The 16,860-nt window shown below is 44.8% G+C and overlaps 1 protein-coding gene across 1 annotated transcript in view; it reads left to right on the top strand.

Moving 5' to 3' along the window:
- The first annotated feature begins 613 nt into the window (after positions 1-613).
- The window catches only part of MGMT (O-6-methylguanine-DNA methyltransferase), a 301,209-nt gene continuing 284,962 nt past the window's right edge, over positions 614-16,860 (top strand). Inside the window, exons 1-2 of the mRNA XM_075257722.1 lie at positions 614-687; positions 9,960-10,009. The gene's annotated coding sequence lies outside the window, so the exon portion shown is untranslated. The remainder of the gene's footprint in view (positions 688-9,959; positions 10,010-16,860) is intronic.

A 16,860-nucleotide genomic window follows, 5' to 3' on the forward strand; every position in this document is an offset into this window, starting at 1 on the left:
GCTTCAGTGACCCAGCTCTGCCTCGCCCGGCCAACTCAAAAGACAGAAACTAATGGGGCAGATGTGGTTCACACCTGCGGTTGGGTTTCCTTTTGCTGGGACCGGAATCCAGGCACAAGTGCATCTGCGTTCTGTATTCCATTCGAAGAGTCCGCTTAAGGAGCATTTAGCAATTAAACATTAAACATAGGCTATATAATGGGGTCCGTGTGTTTTCTGCATGAATTACGTGGAGAGAAAAGTAGTTATTGCAGCAGTTTTTCTCTCATGATTCATGCGGAAATCACATGGACCCCATTATAGTCTATGGGGTCCGTGTGGTGTCTTTGCTCACCGCTTTTTAATGCCTTCCCCCCATAGGAGACGTGAACCAGGCCTTAGATGGAGAAAGTAACTGCACCACTCCTGTCTTGCTCTAGTTTTGCTGTCTGTGCAGTGTCAGACTATACAATACATATATATATATACAGTACTGGTGTGTGGTATATATTTATTCTCCATGTATCTCTTTATTATACACATGCCACGATCTCCAGTCAGCCCTTGGCCCGGAGCCGTCCTGTGGGTGCAGTGCAGGGAGCCGGAAGTGCAGTGCGCTCCAGTATGATGGCAGTGCCCGGGCCGCGCGCTGCATTGTGGGCCTTGTAGTCTCCGAGCAGCGCGGGAAGTCTGCAGTGCTGCTGCCGGGTAAGCTGTTTGGCGGGGTGCTTTAACCCCTTCTCTCCCGGTGTTACTGCCGTGCAGCGTCACCTGTGCAATGGTGGAAAGGACATGAAGGGGAGCGCCTGAGGAGAGGCTGGAGCTGTGTGAGGAGGAGGAGGAGGAGGAGGTCACATGGCTAATGTGTGTGTGTATAGAAGTGTGTATAGCTACTATATATATATATATATATATATATACACACACACAATATATATATATATATTAGGATAGGACTGCCACTGATATATGTATGAGGTGAATCCAATACTTCCTGTAATTTGGCTTCCATGTTGCAAAAAATCCAATACTGCTCGTTCTTTTTGCAAGTTGCAGCGCCCCCAAGCAATGTGACTCCTCCTGCTGTGTGATTCCCCCAAAATTGCTCAAAAAAAGATAGGGAGCGCCTTGCACACCGTCAGTTTGTAGAGGCGCTTTCGTGTCCTCGCGCACATGCGGTTTTATATAGCACCAGGAAGCCAAAATTGCACTTTCTATAAAACCGCATGTGCCCGAGGACACGAAAGGTCCTCTTTAAGACCCATTCATTTCTCCGCCATGAAACCGCGTTTTTTGCACGGACACAAAATGGGGCATGCACGATTTTTTTGTCCATGCAATAAAAGCGGTTTCAGGGCGGAGAGGCTGCGTACGGACACCTGTGGTTTGCTTTAAAAACCCGTTGAAATGAACGGGTCTTTAAACTGACCGAATTGTTTTTGTGCAATTTCGTCAGAATTACGGCAGGCACAAGCGTGTACGCCTACTTAGGCACCAAGAGATACAGTAATCTTTGGTCACGTGATGGGAGTCGCTACCAAAGTCGCCGTGTGTGTGTTTGTGTGGTGGCGGCGTTATCTGAGGGCACCTGTGAATGCAGCACAACTCTTGCAAAAATCCTCAAGTTACATCCAATTATTTCATCTTAGGCCAGGGTCAGACACCGCAGCAAAATATTGTAGCGTGTTCCTTTACAACCACCTTGACAAAAAAAACTTCAAAAAATCAGTTTGTTTTTTTTTTTTTGCTGTCACTCACTTGCAGGTTCACATATAACCAGTTTTACTTGGAGTCTCCTGCTGAATGCAACAGTGTTTTATTTTACTCATTGCACAATGAGGGAGCAGACAGCGGTGTTGGAAGTACCCCATTATAAGTCAGTGGGGTCTGTCGGATGCCACAATAGATGTGAACAGGGCCTAAGTTGTGCTCATTACACTACATGCATTTCCAGGGTACGTGGTTGAATGGCACAGACAGCACATAGATGTTGTCTGTGTACCACCCGCTCCTTGACGAACCCATTCACTCTCTCCAGTGAGCCTGGGCTACCAAGCAGATACGAATAGGACAGGGGCTACGTTTTGCCCCTTACACAGACCTGTGATATAAACAAGTGCCTATATAGGGCCATTACACTATAAGGGGTCAGTGTGCTAGACCTGAAGAAAACACAGCTACATGGACATTGATAATGCATGTGTTTGCGTAAATAGAGGCTGAAATTGGCAATTTTTTTATTATGATTTTTGAGGGTTTTTTTATTTAGTATTTTGAAACCAATAAAACTGCTCTTATAAATACTGTAGATTATAAACCCGGGACCATTCCAGATTGTCTATGGTAGGGATCATGAGTCTCTCTGGCTATTAGAGCCCTACTTGTCTGCAGCTGGTCACATTGGCCGGTCTGTCTCAGTAGCAGCGTTGAGGGGGTTTTGCAGTTTTGTCCTAATCGCCTGTATTCTTTGTTTCACCTGTGGTGGCGCTGCAGGGTTGTGCGACCCTTGCTGTTCAACCACATCAGCTTATCGCTGGGTCCACTAAATCCAAGGATATCGATCAGTTACCAAATTCCTCCAAGGGCCTTTGACCCGACCTACTCTTCTGTCCGTAATAATAAATCGGACAACATACGGACCCATTGCAGCATGGTCGTCTGCAGCCGGCCTAAGGCTGCCTTCACACGGGGTTTATGCTCGCTCATTCTGAACGTAAACTCCTTCAGAGTGAGCGGCATAAAAAACAGACCCCATTGACTTCAATGGGTGCCGGCGTATGCGCGTATCACATTGAAAGCAATAGGTAAAAAAGCCTCCCATTGATTTCAATGGGTAGCGCGCGTATGCCGGCACCCATTCAAGTCAATAGGATCTGTTTTTTACGCCGAGTTTACGTTCAGAATGAGCGGAGCGTAATCTTCCGTGTGCAGGCTCCCTAAGGCAGAAGCGCCATCCACATGTTGCGGAAAATAATCTGCAGCGGAAATTCTGCGAGTCTAAAAAATACTTGAGTTTTTGTAAATTGCAGCATGCCAAGTATACTTACGGAAACGCTTGCGGTTTCCATATAGGAATAATGGAAGCAGAAAGTCTGCCAAGGACTTTTCTAACATGGTTTTCTTGCAGCGCTTTTTTTCTCCGCAGTGGCCTGCTATGTGGGGCCTTAGCCTAAAGGGGTTACCCAGTGTTTTGGATACTGATGACCTATGGACTGGGTAGATCATCAGTATTTGATGAGTGGGGGTCCGACAGCCAGACCCCGCACTGCTTTAGCTCCCGAAGCTGTGTATAGTGTATATGGCTGGATGCAAAAGTTTTTCTGGGCACCCCAATACAGTGTACGGCTCCCTAGAAGTGGCCTTCGGGAGCTCTGATCCCATTCTCTTAAATAGGAGCTGTTTCTTGCCTTAGGCCTCGTTCACATCTGCGTCGGTAATCCGTTCGGGGGAGTCTGCATGGGAACCCCCCTGAACGGATTTCCGAACGCATTGTCAAACGGTGTGCAGTGAAAGCACACGGACCCCATAGACTATTATGGGGTCCGTGTGCTTTCCACACGGTCTTTGCACGAGCCATGCGGACAGGAAAGTAGATCGTGAACTACGTTTCAGTCCACATGTTTCGTGTGGAAAGCACATGGACCCCATTATAGTCTATGGGGTCCATGTGCTTTCACTGCACACCGCTTGCCAATGCGTTCGGAAGTCCGCTCAGGGGGTCCCCATGCAGACTGCTCTAAACAGATTACCAACAAAGCATCCGGATCAGCTGATAGTTGCACAGCCTGGATGTGAGACCCCGACCGATCTGATGCCCATCAGTTTGCAAAACACATGGAGGCTTGGACAACCCCTTTAATTTAAAGCAAGCAAACAATTGTATATCTTTGCATTCCAAGGCACAAAAACTGTGTTAGTGAGTGACTGCGGGTTCCAGGACTTTTTGCATTTGGTCTGGGTAACCTATTGCATATTAAATATTTGTTGATGCGTTTCGGCAAACGTCCCATCAATCATGTTGACTAAGATGCATTAGTGGTAATGTACACACGAGACGTAATAATGATGGATTAAGTTGCGTCTTTTTTTTTTTTTTTCCGGCTGGAAAACAGAAGACACCTTCACTTTTTTTGCGAAATGGTTAAAACATTGAAAGTTGCTGCGTCCTGCAAAATTCCATGCTAAACAGCGGCGTTCTGCCTTTATTCTCATTTTATAGATACTTTCCCTCGATCACTCTTACGAGGCCAGTTTGTTTGTCAGATAAAGTAATACAAATGGCCGTCTATTTGGCAGGAATAGTTGCTGTTCGGGGCTGTTGATGGCGCGCTGTCTAATGCACTGTAGATACAATACCAATTCTGTTTTATTGTGACAGTGCTGAGCCGGCAGTTCTCTGTATCGGTACGGCTAACCCGTCCATGGATTTATATAGATCCTCTGTAGTGATGCCAATGGTGTACAGGGGTTTTGTCCTGGGCTCTGTGCACACTAGTGTTATAACTGCACTTGTGAAGTACAACATGGGACTTAGTAACTTTTGCTTTAGTCACACCTAGTCTAGTGCAGGATTGTGCGACACCCATTTTTTTTCACTAACTAATCCACCTCAACGGGGAATCTTGTCTATAGAAATGGTCCCAACAAGTCTGATCCGTGAAAAAATAGAGCATGCTCAGATCTGAGAGGCCGCAAGCTGATGGCCTGGGTCATTTAACTATGAAAACTCAAAGGAATGGTGCCCAGTGTTAAAGAGGATCTTTCATATCCTCAGGCACATGTGGTGTTATATACTGCCAGAAAGCTGAATTCAGCGCACCGTTGGCTTTCCCATTATGTGCCCGAGGCCTGGAGATATCGGTGCCGTTACCGATATCTCCCCTCTGTCAGAAGGACGTTCCTGACAGTCCAGCTGAGGTGTGAAAAACGCCCCCCCCCCCCCCACCTGATTGTACTCGTCGAATTCAGCGCACCGTTGGCTTTCCCATTATGTGCCCCGGGCCTGGAGATATTGGTGCCTGTTACCGATATCTCCCCACTGTCAGAAGGACGTTCCTGACAGTCTAGCTGGGGTGTGAAGAACGCCCCCTGATTGTACTCATCGAATTCAGTGCACTGTTGGCTTTCCCATTATGTGCCCGGGGCCTGGAGATATTGGTGCCGTTACACATATCTCCCCACTGTCAGAAGGACGTTGTTGACAGTCTAGCTGGGGTGTGAGGAACGCCCCTCTGATTGTACTCGTCGAATTCAGTGCACTGTCGGCTTGCTCATTATGTACCCGGGGCCTGGAGATATATCTGTGCCGTTACCCATATCTCCCCACTGTCAGAAGCACGGTCCTGACAGTCTAGCTGGGGTGTCAAGAACGACCCCCCTGATTGTACTCGTCCATAGCACTGTCAGTGGGGGTGTTTATGTGATGACGCTAAGCTGTGACGAACGCCCCCCAGTAATAGTCTATGGGTGAGTAGAGTCGGGGGTGGAGGGGGGGACCGCTCCTCACAGCTTAGTGTCATCGCTGAGTGATCAGGAACGCCCCCGCCCCCAGGAAGCACAGGCTGTGTGACCGCTTCATATGCCAGCTTGACCTTGACTCAGATAAAGTGATCTTGCAGCATCTTAGATCTCTGATTGTGTTTCCTGGACTGTACGCCGTTGTGCAGTTTGGCCATAGCTTTGTTTTCTTTTACATTCTGATTTTATTAACATTGTATCATTATACAATTGTACAATCAGTTCACATAGAAGACAAATTGAAATAAAAGTGTAACAACAATTTTGAGCAGTAGTTACAGAGAATACAAAAACATAAAGGAGTTATGAGATGAAGAACAAAAGTCACAGAAAGAGGAAAAAGGGCTCTGAATGATGGTGGAAATTTCGAGGGCATACATAATAATTGACCCAAGTTGAAAGAGGGTAAATGGGGGTGTAAGGGGGGTGTCACGGAGCAAAGGTATATGTCCTTCCTCCGGAGGATATCTTGAATCAACACGAACGCAAGAGGTCGGGAGACAACAGCAATTTATTGTAATCCACAAAGTTAGTAGCCGGCGGCGGTCACATCAACCGTAATAACAAGTCCACGGAAGTCACAATCCAATGATAGCTTTGGTTCCTTGGTCCTGTAACTAAATCCTGGCTCTCTGCAGAGCTGTGCACAGGCCGGCTAACACATACTAACTGCCAGCTACATACTATATACTAAGACTGTTACATCCTATATCTGTGGGTGAGAAGGGCTGAGTCACAGATCCTTCCCCCCTCACCTATGCCAAACAGAGCAGACTCCCTGTCTCCTGTGGACAATGCACCATCCAACATCTTCTTGGGGACACCGATCAGATTATCTCCACCCATTGTCCTCACTGGTCCTCACTAGTTAGAGGTATTTGCATACAATGTGCTAACACACTAGACCCGAATCAGCCAACTACACATTGATGTATACAACAGGTTAGAGGATACATTACACACAAAATATATATTACACATGGCCTATAGTATAGACTCTAACCATCCCGTGACAGGGGGGTTATAAGATATGTTAGGTTTGTTTTATTGGGGGGTGGGGGGAGTGGCCAGGTTGGTAAATGACGTTTGGCAGGTGTCATGTTTATAGTGTACAGAGGTGGTTCTAGAACTCCCAAGGTGTTATTCATAGGAGATCACTGGGTAAGAGTTCCACCATGGAGACCACACCTTCAGCTACATGTCACAAGTCCATAGGGCCATAGCTATCATACTGTTGTGGTCCAAAAAACAACACCTCCACAGATCAGCTGGTACACAGAGAATAGCGCAGGAACCAGACAGCGCAGTTCACTATGTAATGGCTGAACGGAGTCCCTGCAGCTTAGGTTCCATTCAGATGACACCTGTGTAATAGCTGCTGAGAACAGCTGATCTGTGGAGGTGCTTGGTGTTGGACTGATATCTGATGCCCCTGTCCTTAGGGTAGCTTTTCAATATTTTTAGCTCGGGGAAACCCCTTTTAAAAGTGTTTCCGTACTTAAAATATTGATTCTTAGGACTAGTCATCAGATCGATGGGGGTCCAGCATCTGAGACCTCCACTGATCAGCTAATACACAGAGAACGCGGTAAAAAGCAGATAGCTCTGTTCCGTGTAGTGGCCAAGTCAGGTTACTGCAGTTTAGCCGCCTATTCAGTTGAATGAGTAGTAATCTGCAGTACCTGGTCTGGCCACTACACAGTGAACAGTGCCGTCTGTTTCCTGCTCCATTCTCTGTGTTTAGCTGATCTTTGGGTGACCCCACACCGGTCTGATATTGATGACATCCTTTTGGATTGGTAGCACGAAAAACTCTTTTTAACATTATTGTAAGTGCATGCGACCGCGTTCCCATCGGCCCTTAGTTTGCCACATCTGGCCTTATTCTAGTAGTCCAGGGCCCTCTGATTTGGGTGTTTGAATGTTCTATAAATCCCATCCACTTGTCAACAACCCTGTTATGTAGCTATAAATATGAGGTTACGTGCATAATAAGCTTTCCTCCTGGGCGTGCTATTCCCAAGGGAAGTGTCGGTATCGCAACATCAACAACAAACACGCACCATACAGTTCTTACCGAAAGATGACAATTTCCAGAAGCTTTGCAGTATTAATAAAGCTTCCATGTATATTTCTATTACTGTATCTGTTACATGTAATTACTTTTCTGATCACTTGGGCCTCTTTGTAGTTGAGGAGCAGCTGCTCTTCGCTCCCACCCATCTCCATTGATCATCGCAACCGGGGAATGTTGTGTCCTGATGCTCAGTGTGATACATTATGTTCCAGTGACAGAGATCAGGCTTAAGCATCGCCTCTATGACAGATTCCTGCATCCTTCACTGCTTCTTTTCCCTGCCGCGGAGTCTTTGAAAGGGTTATTTTGTCACTCACACACTTAGACTTGCATATCAGGTCAGCAGGAATATGAAAGCACTGACTCAACCGCACTGCCCTGTCGTTGATGTGGAAATGTTGATAAACTAATGGGGTATGAAATGTGGGCACTTTATATTATTTGCATACAGTCTCTGAGGAGGGATGAAGCAAGCATAACGTGAACAAAATCTCCAGCCGTTTCGTAGGTAGCAGAGGTTTATACCTGCTCGTGTTCCTACATTGTAATGCCGCACGTGGCTTCTTCTGGTGCGACGCGCCGCTTACAGATTCACGTTTCTTGCATTGCACTTAATGGGGATTGAGTTGCTTGTATTGTTAAGGGGTTATGTAAAGAAAAATATTTCTCATATGACCCCATGTACCATAGCTAGGGGCACACATCTAACACTAGAACAGGGCTCCTGAGCTTCCGTGTTACGTCCTTGTTGGCCGCTGCCAAAGTGCTCTGTAATGTGTCACACTTTACCTGCAGCGCTTTTTACAGCGCTTTCTACTTTAATCATACCTCCAGCATTTACGTAGCTCTCCGCGTGTTTGGTGCGGAAACCACACGGGCCCCATTATAGTCTATGGGGTCCGTGAGTTTTCCTAGATAAAGGGATTCTACCATTAAAATCACATTTATTTAGGCTATCCTTCTCCTACCTTTAGATGTCTTCTCAGCGCCGCCGTTCAGTAGAAATCCCTGTTTTCTGTGGTATGCAAATAAGTTCTCTTGCAGCATTGGGGGCGGTCCTCAGCGCTCAAACAGTACTGGGGGCGTCCCCAATCCTGCGAGAGAGCTCTCCAGCGCCGCCTCCATCTTCTTGAGGAACGGCCTCTTCTTCCGGAGCTGGGTCAATTTTCTAGGCCTCGGGCAGACAGCAAGAGAATGGCCGCTTACACAGTAGGGAAGCTGCCATTTTCTTGTGGCCTGTAAGCATGTGCATTCGGCTCTGCCCGAGGCCTAAAAATTTGAACCTAGCTCCGGAACAAGATGCACAGAGAGGCCGTTTCTGAAGAAGATGGAGACGGCGCTGGAGAGTTCTCTCGCAGCATTGAGGATGCCCCCAGTGCTGTTTGAGTGCTGAGGACCGCCCTCAGTGCTGCGAGAGAACTCATTTGCATACAGAAGAAAAACGGATTATATACCGAACAGCGGTGCGGAGAAGACATCTAAAGGTAGGAGAAGAATGGCCTTTCTTAAGGCTATTCCTAAGTGTGGACGAGAAAAAAAATGTGAATTTAATGGTAGAATTTATATATGTATAAATGTATTTAACAGAAACCATAGTAATGTAATAATGTTATGATGGTACTGACCCATAGAGTAAAGATATTGAAATATGAACAATTGGTGTAATTGCACTTTATTATAGAATTTCATCTCATTCAGATTTTTTGGGGGCTTCCCAGTACAATGAACAGAATAATAAATGGTTCCATTAAAAAATACAATATATTTGGCAAAAAACAAGCCCTTATACAGCTCTGTGTATGGAGAACAAGTTACATCTTTTGGAAAGCAGGGAGTAAAAATTCTTAAAATAAATTCCCCCCCCGGTAATATAAGGTGCATGCAAGTTCATTATAGACATAGCACTAAGTAATATATAAGAAAGCGGAGATAAAGGGGCGACTATCTAAAACTGATCTTCCCCTTTAAGAAAGCGCAGGCCAGCCCTGTGATTCTCTTCTGTTTATTTATCTGCCATACTTTTGCCGGCTCGGTTATGTCTTACAATAGATTGTTATCCCGCAGATCAAAGTTGCGGCGGCTCGGCGATGAGAGGCGACTTCAGCGAGCTTCATCTGCTGATTATGACTCATTACAGATGATAGATGACCCACTGAACTCTGAAATTCCTGTTTTTGCTCTAGGAAAAATATAGTTGGAGAGAAATCTCCTATTCTCTGCTGGCTATCGGCCGCTCTGAAGCCCAGAGCCCATTTTTCTAATGCATCACATTACATATAGAAGGATACGATAACACTGACATGGTCTTTGTATGATGTTTGGGCTGCACTTGGCTTATCATCCTCTGATAGGATTTATAATCTGCACTTTTTTCTATCCTTTGTAGGTAGAACTTCTTCACTGACGACAAGCGCGACTAACAGACTTGGACCAAAAGTAAGTTGCAGTAAAAAAATCAAAAAAATCTGTCCCCTTTGGTTTCACTGTAAGAGTTCACATAACTAGATTTGGGATCCTCCAGGGCCAGGCAGTCTCTGTTTAGTCGCCACTTGCCATGATTGATGCTTTGGTGTAAATTGTACTAGTCCTCACATGACTGGTAATAGGCAGCACCGGATACATGGAGTTCTTTTGGACCGCCTCCAAAAAAACGCCTCCCGCGTCTAGCCGTGGCTGGGTGCCAGTGCAGTGCAAATGAATGGGCCTAGTCGGGAGGGAGTCTCGCGTCCCGAAATCCGCGGCAAGACAGGGCAACTTGCTGCTTTTTTCCACGAAGTGAACGGCTCACATTGAAGTCAATGAGAGGCATTTTTTGGAGGCGGATTCCTCATCAAAATCCCGTCGAAAAAATTCTGTGTGAACTCAGCATTAGTTAGGTTTATTAAAGAGGCCCTTGTATGTCCTCAGACCTCTCACATATATTCAGACAGCTGCTTCTCCACCAAATCCATTGATGTAACTTCTCAGGTAGCCACTCCTTTTCTCCACGGCCCAGTACCTACCCGTTTGCCGGTACAGTGTTATATGTAGCTAACCTACCTGCACCTATGTCTCTGCAACGATAGCAGATACTTGAAAGATAAATACATCATTGGACTCACTGTTGGAAAGGCTAACTTAAAGGGCTATTTCCATGTCCCTTACTCACCAGTCTTCACTGCTGCAAAGACTTCTTTCTTCCTGGTTTTGGACGTGAATTGATGGGCGGGGTTTCATATGCAAAGCCATACTGTCCGACTACCTCCAGTTTAGCTCCGCCCCAAATTAGTGTGTAGCTCCGCCCACCACATAGCGTGATTCTATGGGACGACTGAAGGGCCTGTGATGTCATCAAAGGTCCTATAACACTTGGATTTAGCTTGTTCTATATAGAGCCGGCAGTGAGCCGAGGGACCAGGTCCCACTAGGATTTAGACTTTTATATAAGAAAGCAGCACTCATTTCCCCCCCCTCCTTTATCTTAGAGCAGGAAGCTAGGTCACATGTGTGGTGTAGACACAGGAACAGCTACAGACACAGGCTTGCTCCCGTGCACTTAGCCCCTCCTTCCTTCCCCCCTGAGAGCTACGTCACTTGACATTTGAGCAGATAATCCCAAGCGCCATAGAAACACGGTGTCAACAATGAAGTGAATACATTAAGATAGTGGACAAACAAAGCAGTTTTGTTGAAGCAGTGTATTTAGGAAAAGTCTTAAATCCACATTAACAAGCAGTATAGATAGGATCCTTGTGATGGGACAACCCCTTTAAGGCATTTGAAGAGATGAAAGATCCTCTTTAGGTTGGGTTCACACGTCAGAATCCGGCTCAAAAATCCGCCTCCCACTGACTTCATTGGGATACGTTCACTTCTTTTTTCTGCTAGCGGTTTTATGCTGCTCGCGGAAAAAAAAAGAAGCGACCTGCCCTTTCTTGTCACGGATTCCGCTGCAGAGTCCGCGCTGCGAAAACTCCCTCTCAACTAGGCTCATTCATTTGGGCCTAATGTGGAGCAGAGTACTGTGACTGGATGCTGGTGCACTGCAACGGCATCCAGTTGCGGCTAGCCGTTTTTTGGACCACATTCTGAGAAAGTCTCCACCTCAATACCGGTCTAAAAAAAAACCCTGTGTGACCCCACCACATCCACCAATTCAAACCCTTTACATCCTGCAGTAGGCACCGCTCCACTGATTCTAGTACACTTGGAATTTTTTTCTCTAGCCCCCACTGTTCCTGCATGATCATTTCTGTTAGTTTCAGCACAACAGTCAAGTGGGCGGTTCCACAGTGTATGCTTCGGTTCAGAACCTCCCACCTGACAGAAGAGAGTTTAATCAGTGTATTGATTTGAAACTATCAGTATTGATTGCTCAGGAATGGTGGGGGCTAGAGAAAAAATTCCAACTGTCTGAATCGGTGGAGTGGCACTTACAGAAGAACGCAAAGAACTAGCGTTGGTGCAGGGGGTGAAAAGTCCTCTAAGTGTGAGGCCAGAAAATGTTGCGTATTTTGGTCTAAAATAATCCGCTGCTGTGTTGTAACGTTGCACGTAACTGAGCGAAGTGTGTCCATACAGAGATAATGACCTAAATCCCATAGCATTGAAGATGATTGTCACAGTCATTTGCGACAAAGCTGAATGGAGCTTTATACGATGTCCTAAAATCGAACCTTTGTTGTGTTTATTATTACTCTTTATATTCTGTTCCTTTTTATTGCTCATTAAGTGGCAACCACTTTTATATACCGTATATGAAATATACATTTTCATTAAATTTTTTTCTTTATTTAGTAAATCTTTCCAGTTGGATGTTGAGATAAAAAATACTCGTAATAAACTAGTAAAACAATATAGCAAATTTTGTATTTATTTTCTATATTTAAAGGGATCCTATCACTCAAACTTGATTTTTTCTAAGTACCACGTTGGAAAAACCTTAAGAAAGGCTATTCGTCTCCTACCTTTCGTTGTCTTCTCCGCGCCGCTGTTCGCCTACAATCCCGGTTCTTGTCGGTATGCTAATGAGCTCTCTCGCAGCACTGGGGGCAGGCCACAGCGCTCAGACAGCACTGGGGGCGTCCCCAATACTGCGAGAGAGCTCTCTTCAGCACTGCCTCCTCTTCTTCAGCAGCATCATCTTCAGCCTCTTCTTCTGGTGGTGGTTGTTACTTCTAAGGCCTCGGGCAGAGCAGACTGCGCATGCCCACAGGCCACGAGAAAATGGATGCTTCCAATACTGTGCAAGCGGCCATTTTCTCGTGGCCTGTGGGCATGCACAGTCTGCTCTGCCCGAGGCCTTTGAAGTTAAAAGCCACTGCCAGAAGAAGAGGCTGAAGATGACGCTGCTGAAGAAGAGGAGGCGGCGCAGGAGAGAGTTCTCTCGCAGCATTGGGTACGCCCCCAGTGCTGTCTGAGTGCTGTGGCCCGCCCCCAGTGCTGCGAGAGAGCTAAGTTGCATACTGACAAGAACCGGGATTGTAGGCAAACGGCGCGCGGAGAAGACGACGAAAGGTAGGATCCCTTTAAAAAACAAAAAAACTTCATGCCTTTGTAATACCCATATTTTTCTTTTATACGTATGTTTGGTATGTGATCATGAAAGTTTGTGTGTTTGGATGTTTGTGAGTTTGGATGTTTGTTCCTCAATCACGCTAAAACACCTGGACGGATTTGCGTGCAATTTTCCACAAACATAGTTTTCCCTTAGGATTGAGTCATAGGCTACTTTTGGTGCCACTAAACAACATGGCTTCCTAGCAGGAGACTCACAAAAGCAGGACTCCTAGCCCCAGCTATAGACTCACACACACTGCCTGGCATTTCCTGCCTCAACCTGCCTGCACACTCCTTACTGTCACCTCAGGAGTAGCCCTCACTCTACTCACTCACATTTACATATAGCTTTCCATTAACACATCACATTGTCTGTATCACTACATACACAATATAACACATCACATTGTCTGTATCACTACATACACAATATAACACATCACACTGTCTGTATCACTACATACACAATACGACATATCACATTGTCTGTATCACTACATACACAATATAACATCACATTGTCTGTATCACTACATACACAATATAACACATCACATTGTCTATCACTACATACACAATATAACACATCACATTGTCTGTATCACTAGCCCAATTCTCAAATCATCGCAGACGAAGTCGCGGGTAAAAGCTAGTTATTTATACTTGGTATATTATTTTTCCTTATGGCATGTGTATTCATTTTTACTTTAATCACTAAAATTTATTAATAATTCACATATAATAGTCAATAAAATATTGGTGACTGATATTCTCAGGATAATTAAAATAATAATAATAATATCCTAAAAAAAAATAATTATTTTTATTTAATTTTAACCTATTTTTCTAGGCTATTTATTATTATTTTTTATTTCATTTCACGTTTGTGTGGCTTTATTTAGCATTTTATCTCTATCTGTTGGACAGTGTGTAAAGTTCAGAGGGAAGACGATATTTATGCGGCCTTCTGAGAGCAGCACCTCGAGAGATGATATCTATAACTTCTTTAAAATGAGATAAAATATTCTTCAAATTCACGGTTACTTATCACGGATGACAGGGAGTGGGAAACATAATTTTGTTGCTTGGTTATTAATACCACAGCTCCTGGGACATAGCATTTTAGTAAACATAAATTTGTACAGGTAACCACATCACAGCTGATAACCTCCCGAGCCTTCCTATATTAAATTGTTCTAATATATGTTAGAGTTTACGTAAAGTAACTCCCATTAGGGCCGCTTGACGGAATACTTTAAATGTGTCATTTTTTTCTCCTGTTCTATGGGGATAACTGGATTCAATCTTTACTTTCAACCAACAGATTCACTTCTCTCTATATATTGCAATTATGTCAAATCTATGTTTGACATTTTAACATTTGGTCATTCCACATTCAAGTGTATTCCCGTGTGTTTGTGGCCTGAGAATAATATTAAGAATAAATATATACGGTAGTTGGTTGACGATGGGGAAGATTTACTAAGCTGAATGTTCAGAATTATGGGCTAAATTGTGGCAACAAACTGGGGTAAAATTTATATTTATTTAGGGTGGGTTCACACCTGTGCCCGGTCTCCGCTTTCGGGTTTCCGTCTTCTGCCGAGAGAAACTGGACAGGAGACGGAAACCTGGTGGTCGGTTTTCAAACCCTTTCACTTGAATGGGTTTACAAAGTGAGAGTCTTCTGCCTCCTCGCGATGAAACGTTTTTTTTTTTTTTAAAAATTGGACACAAAGTCCTGCATGTCCAATTTTGTGTCCGGTTACAAAAATAAAGGTTTTGCCACGGAGAGGAAGAAGACGCTCACGGGCAGTCACTTTGCAAACCCATCAAAGCGAATGGGTTTGAAAAGTGATCGTCGGGTTTCCGTCTCCTGTCCAGTTTCTCTCGGCAGAAGATGGAAGCCCAAAAGCGGAGACCGGGCACAGGTGTGAACCCACCCTTACTTAAAACCTCTTTAAATAGTTTTTTGCAGGGATTATAGAGTTTTAACTTGCCGCCGTACCAGTATGTATAACACCAATACCAATAAATATCCCCCACCCGATGCTGTGATCAATACATGGCATTGAAGGCTAAGTTCACATGTGTTTTTTGGTCAGGATTTTGAGGCTGTATCTACCTCAAAATCTTGACCAAAAGGACAGCTCGGATTGAAATCAATGGGAGTCGGTCAGGTTCTTTTTTCCGGGAGCCATTTGTTCCGGCTGCAGGAAAAAGAAGCGAGGTGCCCATTCTTCAGGCCGAGTTGCCTCGCGATTCGGCCTGAAGACACTCCCGACTAGGCTCATTCATTGGGCCTAATCCTGAGCGGAGTGCGCGACTGGATTCCGGTGCAGTGTACCGGCATTCAGTCCGCGGCTACCTGTATTTTGGACCGGAACCTGAGGCGTCCTCCGCCTCAGGTTCTGGTCAAAAATACTCCGTCTGAACTTAGCCTAAATGTTTGGGGACTAGTCCCTTGCCTCTCTCAAGTCAGCAGTGGCATGCTCAAGGGTTGCCTAACAGTGGTGTTGACTTCCATGAGTGGAGACATATGGCATCGGCTAATATGTACAGTATACTGCAGTACAAAAGCAATGCAGTATATTGTGTAAGCGATCAATATTGGATAAGCCACAGAAAATTTTAAGTTATGAAATATGGAGATGGAATGGAACGTGTGGAAAAATTTAGTATGCAATGCCGGCCTTAAAGAGAAAAAAATATTGTCCAGCTCAGCCCTTTGCAGGGTCTTTTTACAGAATATACAATTTATAAGCCCCCTGTATTCTGCATTGAAGGGCACTGAATTTTAATTGGATTATTCCTGATGATGCAGTGTTTCTGAATGGGACTTTCCCTTTTCTCTAATATATCTCTAGTACTAGTGTCGTTTATTTAGTAATATATATATACATTTTATTTATTTTCTGCATATACTGTGCTGACCTGATACCCAGTCTTCTCTGTCGCAGGTTACAGACTGTTGTTTACCTTGATGTGTGTAGCTTTGTATTAGTAGACTACATTACTCCGTGTCATGTCTGATTGTATATAAATCTATAGTGTAATAACACACCGTACATATTGATTTTTCTCCTCATTCAGGAAATATAACCATATCAGATACTTTGTACATGTCATGTTACCTGAGCTTAATGTCACAATCACCTTGAAGGCATCCTGTGTGTTGCAGAGTTCTTGCTGGAGAAGGTGGGACGGTGGATAAAAAATCTTATTATTAAAGGGGTTGTCCGGGATATTTTAGTGCTGGGGAAGGCGAAGCTTAAAAAAAAAAAACCAAACTCGCTTGTCCTCGGCACTCCGGTGTCCCCTGCCCATGTCCGGTCCAGTGGCACCTTAAAGTCCTTGCTGCACGTGACTGCTGGGGTCTCAGCGGTCATAGGAGAGGACCGGGGACACCAGAGAGCTGGGACAGGTGAGTATCTTGCCATTTTACAGTTTGATACCTTGACACTTTCGTCCTAGGGTATACGGTAATATACCGCCGCATTGTACAAAATGATGGCATCATCCCTTAAAGAGCTTCCCATATACTAGTACCATAGACTGGGTGGTTTTCGATTCTTAGGGAGGGCACCATTGGTTTAAGGTACATCTGTCCTAACGTGTCTGATCTGCATTGTCTCCATACCTACAGTTCAGCTATTATTTTTTTAGGGATGCAACATTCAACCGCTACCACTACCGTGGTATTACATGGTATAGTGGCAATGAATGGTATTGCAGCTCTCTCACGTGAA

The sequence above is a fragment of the Leptodactylus fuscus genome, chromosome 10, assembly GCF_031893055.1.
Source record: "Leptodactylus fuscus isolate aLepFus1 chromosome 10, aLepFus1.hap2, whole genome shotgun sequence".
In the NCBI taxonomy this organism is placed as follows: Eukaryota; Metazoa; Chordata; class Amphibia; order Anura; family Leptodactylidae; genus Leptodactylus; species Leptodactylus fuscus.